The 10,786-nt window shown below is 41.9% G+C and overlaps 1 pseudogene; it reads right to left on the reverse strand.

Moving 5' to 3' along the window:
* Window positions 1-9,177: 9,177 nt before the first annotated feature.
* Window positions 9,178-9,629, reverse strand: LOC100772128 (annotated as a pseudogene).
* Window positions 9,630-10,786: the final 1,157 nt, after the last annotated feature.

Genomic DNA, 10,786 nt, shown 5'->3' on the forward strand with positions numbered 1-10,786 from the left:
TGACATGCAGAAGATTGAAGATAGATCCATATCTGTTACCATGCACAAAACTTAAGTGCAAATGGATCAAAGATCTCAAGATAAATCCAGTCACTCTGAATCTTCTAGAAGAGAAAGTGGGAGATACCCTTGAACGAATTGTCACAGGAGACTGCTTCTTGAACATTGCACCAGTAGCACAGACACTGAGATCTGTAATTAATAAATGGGACCTCCTGAAACTGAGAAGCTTCTGTAAGGCAAAGGACACAGTCAGTAAGACAAAACGACCACCCACAGAATGGGAAAAGATCTTCACCAACCCCACATTTGACAGATGGTTGATTTCCAAAATATACAAATAACTCAAGAAGCCAGCCACCAAAACACCAAACAATGAAATTAAAAAGTGGGGTGCAGAACTAAATAGAGAATTCTCAACAGAGGAATCTAAAATGGCTGAAAGACACTTAAGAAAGTGCTGAAAATCCTTGGTCATTAGAGAAATGCAACTCAAAACAACTCTGAGATACCATCTTACACCAGACAGAATGGCTAAAATCAAAAACACTAATGACAACCTATGCTGGAGAGGATGTGGAGAAAAAGGAACACTCCTCTATTGCTGGTAGAAGTGCAAACTTGTAAAACCACTTTGGAAATCAGTATAGCGGTTGCTCAGAAAAATGGGAATCAGTCTACCTCAATTCCTCTCTTGGGCATATACCCAAATAATGTACATTCATACAAGGACATATGTTCAACCAAGTTCATAGCAGCATTGCTTGTAATAGCCAGAACCTGGAAGCAACCTAGATGCCCCTCAAGTGAAGAATGGATAGAGATAATGTGGTACATTTGTACAATGGAGTACTACTCAGCAGAAAAAAAGCAATGGAAACTTTTGATTCACAGGCAAATGAATGGTACTAGAAGAAACCATCCTGAGTGAGGTAACCCAGTCTCAAAAAGACAAACATGGTATGTACTCACTCATATATGAATTTTAGACATAGAGCTAAGGATTACCACCCTACAATCCTCTTCAGCAATGAAACTAGGAAACATGAAGGACTCTAAGGGAAAAATGCATGGACCCCAGGAATGGGAAGTGGCATGAACTCCTGAGCTAATTGGGAGCATGAGGGTAGGGGAGAGGGAGCTGCCACAATAAGAGCAAGAGAAGAGGAGGAAATAGAGGAGCAGAAATATTGAGTTGGGTGAAGAATAGAGGAGAGCAGGATGAGAGATACCATATTAGAGGGAGCGATTATAGGTCTGAGGAGAAATCTGGCACTAAGCAGATTTCCAGAGACCCCCAAGGATGACACAAATGGACAATCCAGGCAATGGTGGAGAGGATAACCTAAATGCCCTTCCCCTAAAATGAGATTGATAACTACTTTTTAATGCCATCCTAGAGCCCTCATCCAGTGGCTGATAGAAGCAGAGGCAGACGTCCACAGATATACACTGAACTGAACTCTGGAACTTAATTGGAGAGGGAAGAATGAAGATCAAAGGGGTCCTTACCAGGCTGGCAAAACCCACAGAAATAGCTGGCCTGAACAAGAAGGAGCACAAAATCGACCCCGACTGCTGTCTGGGAGGCCAGCACAGGACTGATCCAGACTCCTGAACATGGATGTCAATAAGGAGGCCTCTGCACTCTAGGGGGCCCCTGGGAGTGGATTAGTATTTTCCCTGGTGTAAGAAGGGATTTTGAGAGTCCCATGTGAAGGGATGCACTCTTCCTGGACACATGGGAAGGGCCCAGGCCCAGCCCAGGAAGATTTGGTAGACCCGTCCAGTGGTGAGAGTGAGGTGTTGAAATCTCCCTCTGTAAGTGTTTGAGGTTTTATGTCTGATTTGAATTTAGATATTTTTCTTTTACGAATGTGGTTGCCTTTGTTTCAGGGGCATAGATGTTCAGAATTGAGAGTTCATCTTGATGGATTTTTCCTGTGATGAATATGAAATGACCTTCTATTGGATTAAGGTCTCTTTATTTCAGAGGACAGCCGGGTGAAACACAGGCCAGAGCTAGGTTAAGAACCCAGCCAGCGCAGCCAGAACAAAAGGGGGCCCACGTCCCCACGTGCAGCCCCTTAAGAAGCTCCCTTACGTCATCCTGGCTTTCCTTCACCACGCTCTTATGGGCGAGTCCCTGGGTCCACCTGGTACCTGCCCCAGGACTATTGGGCGGGGCTAGGGTGACTCCCTACAACCTTCTTCATAGCTTATGATTCATTTTATTTGAAGTGTAATTTGTTAGATATTAGGATTTTTACACCAGCTTGTTTCTTGGGTCCATTTGATTGGAAAATCTTCCAAACCCTTTACTCTGAGGTAATGTCTGTCTTGAAGTTGAGATGTCTTGCTTGTGTGCAGCAGAAGGATGGATTCGGTCTTCATTTTCATTCTGTTAGCCTATGTCTTTTCATAGATGAGTTAAGACCATTAATATTGAGGAATATTAATGTTCATTGATTGTTAATTCTTGTTTGTTTTGGGTTTGTTGGTAGTGCTGTTATTGTGTATGGATTTCCCACCCCCTTTTTTCTTTTGTCTTTTGGTAAATGGGATTATGTGTTGTCCTTGTTTGTGAGTGTAGTTAACATCCTTGGGTTGGAGTTTCCTTTCCAGTACTTTCTATAGGGCTGGATTTGTGGATATGTATTGTTTAAATATGGTTTTGTGATATCTTTTTTCCATCTATATCAATTGAAAGCTTTGCTGGGTATAGTTGTCTGGGCTGGCATTCGTGGTCTCTTACTGTTGGTAGAATATATATCCAGGACCTCTGGCTTTCACAGTTTCCATAGAGAAGTCATGTATAATTCTGATAGCTTTGCCTTTAAATGTTAGTTGGTCTTTGTCCTTTGCTGCTCTTAATAATTTTTCTTAACTCTCTGTGTTTGGTGTTTTAATTATTATATGGTAAGGGGACTTTTTGGTGCTCCATTTTATTTGGTGTTCTGTAAGCTTCTTTTTTCCAATTTTTTATTTGAATTATAAACAGGATTGTTTTACATGACAATCCCAGTTCCCTTCTCCCATCCGTCCTCCCCTACCCCCCCCAACTAAAACCTTATCTGTCACATATCTTTTCTGCTCCCCCTGGATGGTGAGACTTTCCATAGGGTGTCATCAGTGTCTATTGTATCCTTTGGGATAGGGCCTAGGCCCACCCCCGTGTGTCTTGGCTCAGGGAGTATTCATCTATATGGAATGGGCCCCCAAAGTCCACACCTATGCTAGGCATAAATACTGGGCTTTTACAGGAGGTCCCATAGATTTCTGACGTTTCCTCACAGAAACCCATATTCCTGGGGTCTGGATCAGTCCCATGCTGGTATTCCAGCTATCAGACTGGGGAGCAAGTGTTCCCGGATATTCAGCTCAGCTGTTTCTATGGGTTTCACCAGCCTGGTCTGGACCTCTGTGCTCTCCACTGGTCCTTCTCTGCATCTGGGTTCCAGTTCAGTTCGGTGACTAGCTGTGGGTGTCTGCTTCTACTTCCACCAGCTGCTGGATGAAGGCTAAGGGTGGCATATAAGTCAGTCATCAATATCATAATCAGGGGAGGGCATTTAAGGTAGCCTCTCCTCCATTGCTGAGATAGTTAGCTGGTGTCATCTTTGTAGATCTCCAGACATTTCCCTAGTGCATGATTTCTCTGTAAACCAAAAATGTCTCCCTCTATTGTATTTCCATTCTTATTATCATGTATTCTTCCCCTGACTCATACGTTCTGCTCTCTCACGTCCCCTGTATCCCTCGTCTTCTCCCCTTCTTATTCTCCTAGCTCCCTCCCACCCTCTTCCCATGCTCCCAATTTGCTCAGCAGATTTTGAACCTCTCCCCTTCTCCAGGGGACCATGTATGTCTCTCTTAGGGAACTCCTTGTGTATTACTTTCTTTGGCAGTGTGGATTGTAGGCTGGTAATCCTTACTCTATGTCTAAAATTAGCATATGAGTGAGTACATACCATGTTTGTCTTTTTGCAATTGGGTTACCTCGTTCAGAATGGTTTCTTCTAGATCCATCCATTTTCCTGCAAATTTCAAGATTCCATTGTTTTTTTTTTCCATTGTGTAAATGTACCACATTTTCTCTATCCATTCTTCGGTTGAGAGGCATCTAGGCTGCTTCCAGTTTCTGGCTGTTACAAATAGTGCTGCTATGAACATCATTGAACGGTTGTCCTTGTTGTATGAATATGCTTCTTTTGGGTATATGCCTAGGAGTGGAATTGCTAGATCTTGTGGTAGACTGATTCCCATTTTTTTGAGGCGTCACCTTACTGATTTCCAAAGTGGCTGTACAAGTTGGCACTCCCACCAGCAGTGGAGAAGTGGTCCCCTTTCTCCGCATCCTCTCCAACATAAACTGTCATTGGTGTTTTTTATTTTAGCCATTCTGACAGGAGTAAGATGGTATCTCAGAGTTGTTTTGATTTGCATTTCCCTGATGGCTAAGGATGTTGAACACTTTCTTATGTGTCTTTCAGCCGTTTTAGATTCCTCTATTGAGAATTGTCTATTTAGTTCTGTACCCAACTTTTTAATTGGGTTGTTTGGTGTTTTGGAGACTAGCTTCTTGAGTTCTTTGTATATTTTGGAGATCTGCCCTCTGTCAGATGTGGGGTTGGTGAATATCTTTTCCCAGTCTGTCGGCTGCTGTTTTGTCTTGCTGACTGTCTCCTTTGCTTTACAGAAGCTTCTCAGTTTCAGGAGGTCCCATTTATCAATTGTTGTCCTCAGTGTCTGTGCTACTGGTGTAATGTTCAGGAAGCAGTCTCCTCTACCAATTAATTCAAGGGTATTTCCCACTTTGTCTTCTAATAGGTACAGTGTAGCTGGATTTACGTTGAGATCTTTGATCCATTTTGACTTAAGTTTTCTGCAAGGCTATAGGCTTGGGTCTCACTGCAGTCTTCTACATGTCTGCAACCAGTTATGCCAGCAACATTTGTTGAAGATGTTCTCTTTGTTCCATCATATAAATTTGGATTGTTTGTCAAAAATCAATTGTTCATAAGTGTGTGGGTTAATATCAGGGTTTTCAATTCTATTCCATTGGTCTACCTGTCTATTTTTGTGCCAATACCAAGCTGTTTTCAGGACTATAGCTCTGTAATAGAGCTTGAAGTCAGGGATGGTGATGCCTCCAGAATTTCCTTTATTGTACAGGGATGTTTTGGCTATCCTGGGTCTTTTGTTTCTCCATATAAAGTTGAAAATTGTTCTTTCAAGGTCTGTGAAGATTTGTGTTGGGATTTTGATGGGGACTGCATTGAATCTGTAGATTCAAGACTGACATTTTTTTATGTTGATCCTACCTATCCAAGAGCATGGGAGATCTTTCCATTTTCTGGTATCTTCTTTAATTTCTTTCTTCAGAGACTCAGAATTCTTATGGTACAGGTCTTTCACATTTTTGGTTAGTGTTACCCCAAGGTATTTTACGTTGTTTGTGGCAATTGTAAAGGGTGATGTTTCTCTGATTTCTTTCTACACGAATATATCATCTGTATGTAGTAGGGCTACGGATTTTTTTTGAATTAATCTTGTGTCATACCACTGTGCTGAATGTGTTTATCAGCTGTAGGAGTTCCCTGGTAGAGTTTTTCAGGTCACTAATGTAGACTACCATATCATCTGCAAATAGTGAGAGTTTGACTTCTTCCTTTCTGATTTGTATTCCCTTGATCTCCTTTTGTTGTCTTATTGCTATAGATAGGACTTCAAGGACAATATTGAAGAGGTATGGAGAGAGTGGACAGCCTTGTCTTGTCCCCGATTTTAGAGGAATTGGATCGAGTTTCTCTCCATTTAATTTGATGTTGGCTGTTGGCTTGCTGTATATTGCTTTTATTATGTTGAGGTATGTTCATGTTATCCCTGATTTCTCCAAGACCTTTATCATGAAGGGGTGTTGTATTTTGTCAAAGGCTTTTTCGGCATCTAGTGACATGATCATGTGCTTTTTTTTTTCCTCAGTCTGTTTATATGGTGGATTACATTGATGGATTGTCATATGTTGAACCATCCTTGCATTCCCTGGGATGAAGCCTACTTGATCATGGTGGATGATTTCTCTGATATGATATTGTATTCAATTTGCCAGGATTTTATTGAGAATTATTGCATCAATGTTCATGAGAGATTTTGGTCTGTATTTCTCTTTCTTAGTTGTGTCTTTGTGTGGCTTGGGTATCGAGGTTATTGAAGCCTCATACAAAGAGTTTGGCAATGTCCCTTCTGCTTCTCTTTTGTGGAACAATTTGAGGAGTATTGGTATTAGCACTTCTTTAAATTTCTGGTAGAATTCTGCAGTGAATCCATCTGGCCCCGGGCTTTTTTTGGTTGGGAGACTTTTGATGACTGCTTCTATTTCCTTAGAGGTTATAGGTCTGTTTAAGTTGCTTATCTGTTCTTGATTCAATTTTGGTAAGTGATAACTGTCCAGAAAATTGTCCATTTCCTTTAAATTTTCCAATTTTGTGGAGAACTGGTTTTCAAATTATGACCTGAAGATTCTCTGGATTTCCTCAGTGTCCTTTGTTATGTCCCCTTTTTCATTTCTGATTTTGTTAATTTGCATATTCTCTCTCCGTCTTTTGGTTAGTTTGGATAACGGTTTGTCTATCTTGCTGATTTTCTCGAAGAACCAACTTTTTGTCATATTGATTCTTTGAATTGTTTTCTTCATTTTGACTTTATTGATTTCTGCCCCCAGTTTGATTATTTCCTGGCGTCTGCTCCTCCGGGGTGAATTTGCTTCCGTTTGTTCTAGAGCTTTCAGCTATGATGTCAAATTTCTGGTGTGGCTATTCTCTAGTTTCTTCATGTGAGCACTTAAAGCTATGAACTTTCCTCTTAGTACTGCTTTCAAAGTGTACCATAAGTTTGGGTATGTTGTGTCTTCATTTTCATTGAATTCTAGGAAGTCTTTCATTTCTTTTTATTTTTCTTCCTTGACCCAGGAATGTTGCAAATGCGTGTTGTTCATTTTCCATGAGTTGGTAGATTTTTTACACTTTGATTTGTTTTTGATTTCTAACTTTAAAGAATGGTGGTCTGATAAAACACAGGGGATTATTCCAATTTTTTGTACCTGTTGAGGTTTGCTATGTTGCTGAGAATGTGGTCGATTTTTGAGAAGGTTCCATGTGATGCTGAAAAAAAGGTATTCCCTTTTGTGTTTGGATAGAAAGTTCTATAAATGAATGCCTGTTAATCCCAATTGGGTCATACCTTCTGTTAGTTCCTTTGTCTCTTTGTTAAGTTTCTGTCTGGTGGTCCTGTGCAATGGTGAGAGTGGGGTGTTGGAGTCTCCCACTACAACAGTGTGAGGCCTTATTTGTGATTTGAGTTTTAATAATGTTTTTTTTCTTTTTTTACAAATGTTGGTGCCTTTGTGTGTGTGTGGCATAATTGTTTAGAATTGAGACTTCTTCCTGATGGATTTTTTCTGTGATGAATATGAAATGACCTTCTTCATCTCTTTTATTGATTTTAGTTTGAAGTCTATCTTGTTAGATATTAGGATAGCTACCCCAGCTTGTTTCTTGGGTCCATTTGATTGGAGTACCTTATCCCAACCCTTTACTCTGAGGTAATGTCTATCTTTGAATTCAAGGTGTGTTTCTTGTATGCAGCAGAAGAATGGATTCTGTCTTCGTATCCAATCTGTTAGCCTGTGTCTTTTTATAGGCTAGTTAACACCATTAATATTGAGGGAAATTAAGGTCAATTGAATGTATATTCTTGTTTGGTTTTGGTTTGTTGTTGGTACTGGTATTGTATATGGCTTTGCCCTGCCTTTTATCTTGTGTTTTTGTAGAGTGGGATTATCTATTGCCTATGTTTATGCAAGTCTAGTTAGGTTGGAGTTCTCCTTCCAGTACTTTCTGTAGTGCTGGATTAGTGATTACATATTGTTTAAATCTGGTTTTGCATGGAATATCTTGTTTTCTCCATTTATAGTGATTGAAAGCTTTGCTGGGTATAGTAGCCTGGGCTGGCATCCTTGTTCTCTCAGAGTTTGTAGAATATCTATCCAGGTCCTTCTAGCTTTCAGAGTTTCCATGGAGAAGTCTGGTGTAATTCTGATAGGTTTGCCTTTATATGTTACTTGGCCTTTTTCCCTTGCTGCTCTTAATATTCTTTCTTTATTCTGCATGTTTGGTGTTTTAATTATTATGTGACGAGGGGACTTTCTTTTGTGGTCTACTCTATTTGGCATTCTGTAGGCTTCTTGTACTTTCATTGGCATGTCTTTCTTTAGTTTGGGAAAGTTTTCTTCTATGATTTTGTTGAATATGTTTTCTGCACCTTTGAGTTGGGTTTCTTCACCTTCTTCTATACCTATTATCCTTAGGTTTGGTTCTGTGCTTTTTAGATGGGTTTCTTTACCTTCTTCTATACCTATTATTCTTTTTTTTTCTGGATCATCACTTTGTATTTCTCTGTATAGCACAAAACCTACATGGCAATGAGTTCTTCATTCCGTGCTCATCAAAAGCCACAGTGAATACAAACAAACATGGACTCTGATGTGTTCTTTTATCCTCAGTGTCTCCTGTCTGCATACAACACACACACACACACACACACACACACACACACACACACACACACACACACACGAGCTGTACAGGGACTAAGGTAGAGGCCCCAGGTGGCAGAGAGGCAACAGGTGGTGGGGAGAACCTGCATGGTTCAAAGTCTGTGAGAGCGCCCTGCAGCTAGGCTGGCAGGGACTGTGGGCACCTGCCAGGCTTTTCATTTGGAGGGGTGGAAGCTGACTGCTGGACTGTGTCATGATGGAGACTGTTCATAGGCCTCCTCCTTAGTTTGAGATCTGGCTGCCTAGCTGGAGTTCCAGGGTTCTCGGCAGCTATACTTATTTTGCTTCCAGCAGGTGTGTGGGCCCATAACCTCATTTTTGCTGGTACTTGAATACAGCACAGCTGGACCCTCTGAGCTAGAGAGCAGGAGAGCAGTGCAGGATGATACCCTAACAGATGCACTTCTGCATCCTGCAATCCCCCCATTCAGGAAAGTCACACACACACACAAATGAAAGCATCCTGGGACTGGATGTTGGGAGCAAAGCCTAGTTGTAGAGGGTGGCAGGGGCAGGCGGTGTCCACAGTTCTCAGCAGAAAGTCCAGGGAACAGTTCATATCAACTGAAAAATGTCTCCCTGGCATATTTGAGAGCATCTTGGAGCTTCTGCTACAGGGAGAGTCAGTGGTTTCTGCACGATGGGAATGGCTGAGGCCTAGAGCATGTGAGCAGTTCCCACTGCCATCTTCCTCACTGCTGCTCCCAGGGGAACTGGTGTGAGGAGATGTAGAGTAGGGAGGGGAGAGCTGAAGCTGACCAGTGGCCACCAGAGTCATCTCTTCCTGTTTTCTGCCCTCAATCAGGATCCCCAGAGCCACATCTACCATTTCAACTTCCTTCATGCAGTACACAGTCTTCGTGACAGGGGCCCTTGTTGCTACCCCAACTTGCACGGGTGCCATCTTCTTCTTCTTGGTTGTCTTCACTGACAACTCCCCCTTCTCATCCACAGGGGCTGTCATCCACGAGGGTAGTACCCTCTTTTTGTTCTCAGATTTTAGGGTTTCCATGACTATGGTTTTCCACACTCAGAGACTTGCTTCTTGGGTACAGCACCAAAAATCACATTCTCTTGTCACACTGGGCTTATTTGTCCCCGATGGGTGCCAATCTTTGATGCCTCTGCAGTGATTTGGTTACTAGAACCCGAAGGCCTTCTGCTTCACAGACTTCCTTAGCCAGTGTCCCCGCCCTCACCCTACCCAAACATATACACCAGGATGTATAATTTTGGCCCATCCAGAATGGCTGTTGACAACTTCATTGGAATGAACAAACAAAAAAAAGTGAAAAAAGAAAACCTAGCAGGATATCATCCTAACCCGTCCAGTCACAGAACAGGAGTGGGTAACAGGGATCCCATCCAGTGACAGGATACTGAAATGTATTAAATGCGGCCATCCATGCATCTTTATATGCCCTTTTTATAGACAAGAAACAGACGCTGTGAAACAGCATAAAGTCGCAGAAAGCTGGACATCAGCCACAGAGCTGGCAGCCAGGTCCTGCAGACCACATGGCTTCTGGAGCTCAGCCCTGTTGGAGTCCGGACAGTGGGTCCCTGCAAAATCTCACCCCTAAGACACGCGGCGGGGCCTCGCTGCCAGGAGCTGGCAACACCAGGAGCTGCCGCCCGCAGGGGGCAAAGAGCAGGTACCCGGGACTGGACAGGACAAGCTGTTCTGCAGTAATGCTCTCAGCTGGTTCCAGGAAGGGATTCAGAACGATAACGCCCTCAGGCATCCCTAAACCTACTATATAGGTATAGCTATACATCTTAGGTTTGGCATTTTCACGGTGTCCCATATTTCCTGGATAGTTTATGTTAGGTATTTGTTGGACTTAAGATTTTCTTTGGTCGATGAATCTATTTCTCCTAGTATATCTTCAAATCCCCAGATTCTCTCTTCCATCTCTTGTATTCTGTTGGTTATGCTTGCATCTGTAGTTCCTGTTCATTTACCCTTCTTTTCTATTTCCAGCATTCCCTCAGACTGGTTTTGGGGGTTTTGTTTATTTGTTTGTTTTGTCTATCTCAGCTTTCAATCCTTGAAATGTTTGAATTATTTCCTTCACTTGGTTGGTTGTTTTTGTTGTTGATGTTGTTGTTGTTTTGGGGTGGTTTTTTTTTTGGTTGCTTTTTTTTTTACTTTCCTTGTTTTCTTAA

This window comes from Cricetulus griseus, chromosome 3 (assembly GCF_003668045.3).
Source record: "Cricetulus griseus strain 17A/GY chromosome 3, alternate assembly CriGri-PICRH-1.0, whole genome shotgun sequence".
Taxonomy (NCBI): domain Eukaryota; kingdom Metazoa; phylum Chordata; class Mammalia; order Rodentia; family Cricetidae; genus Cricetulus; species Cricetulus griseus.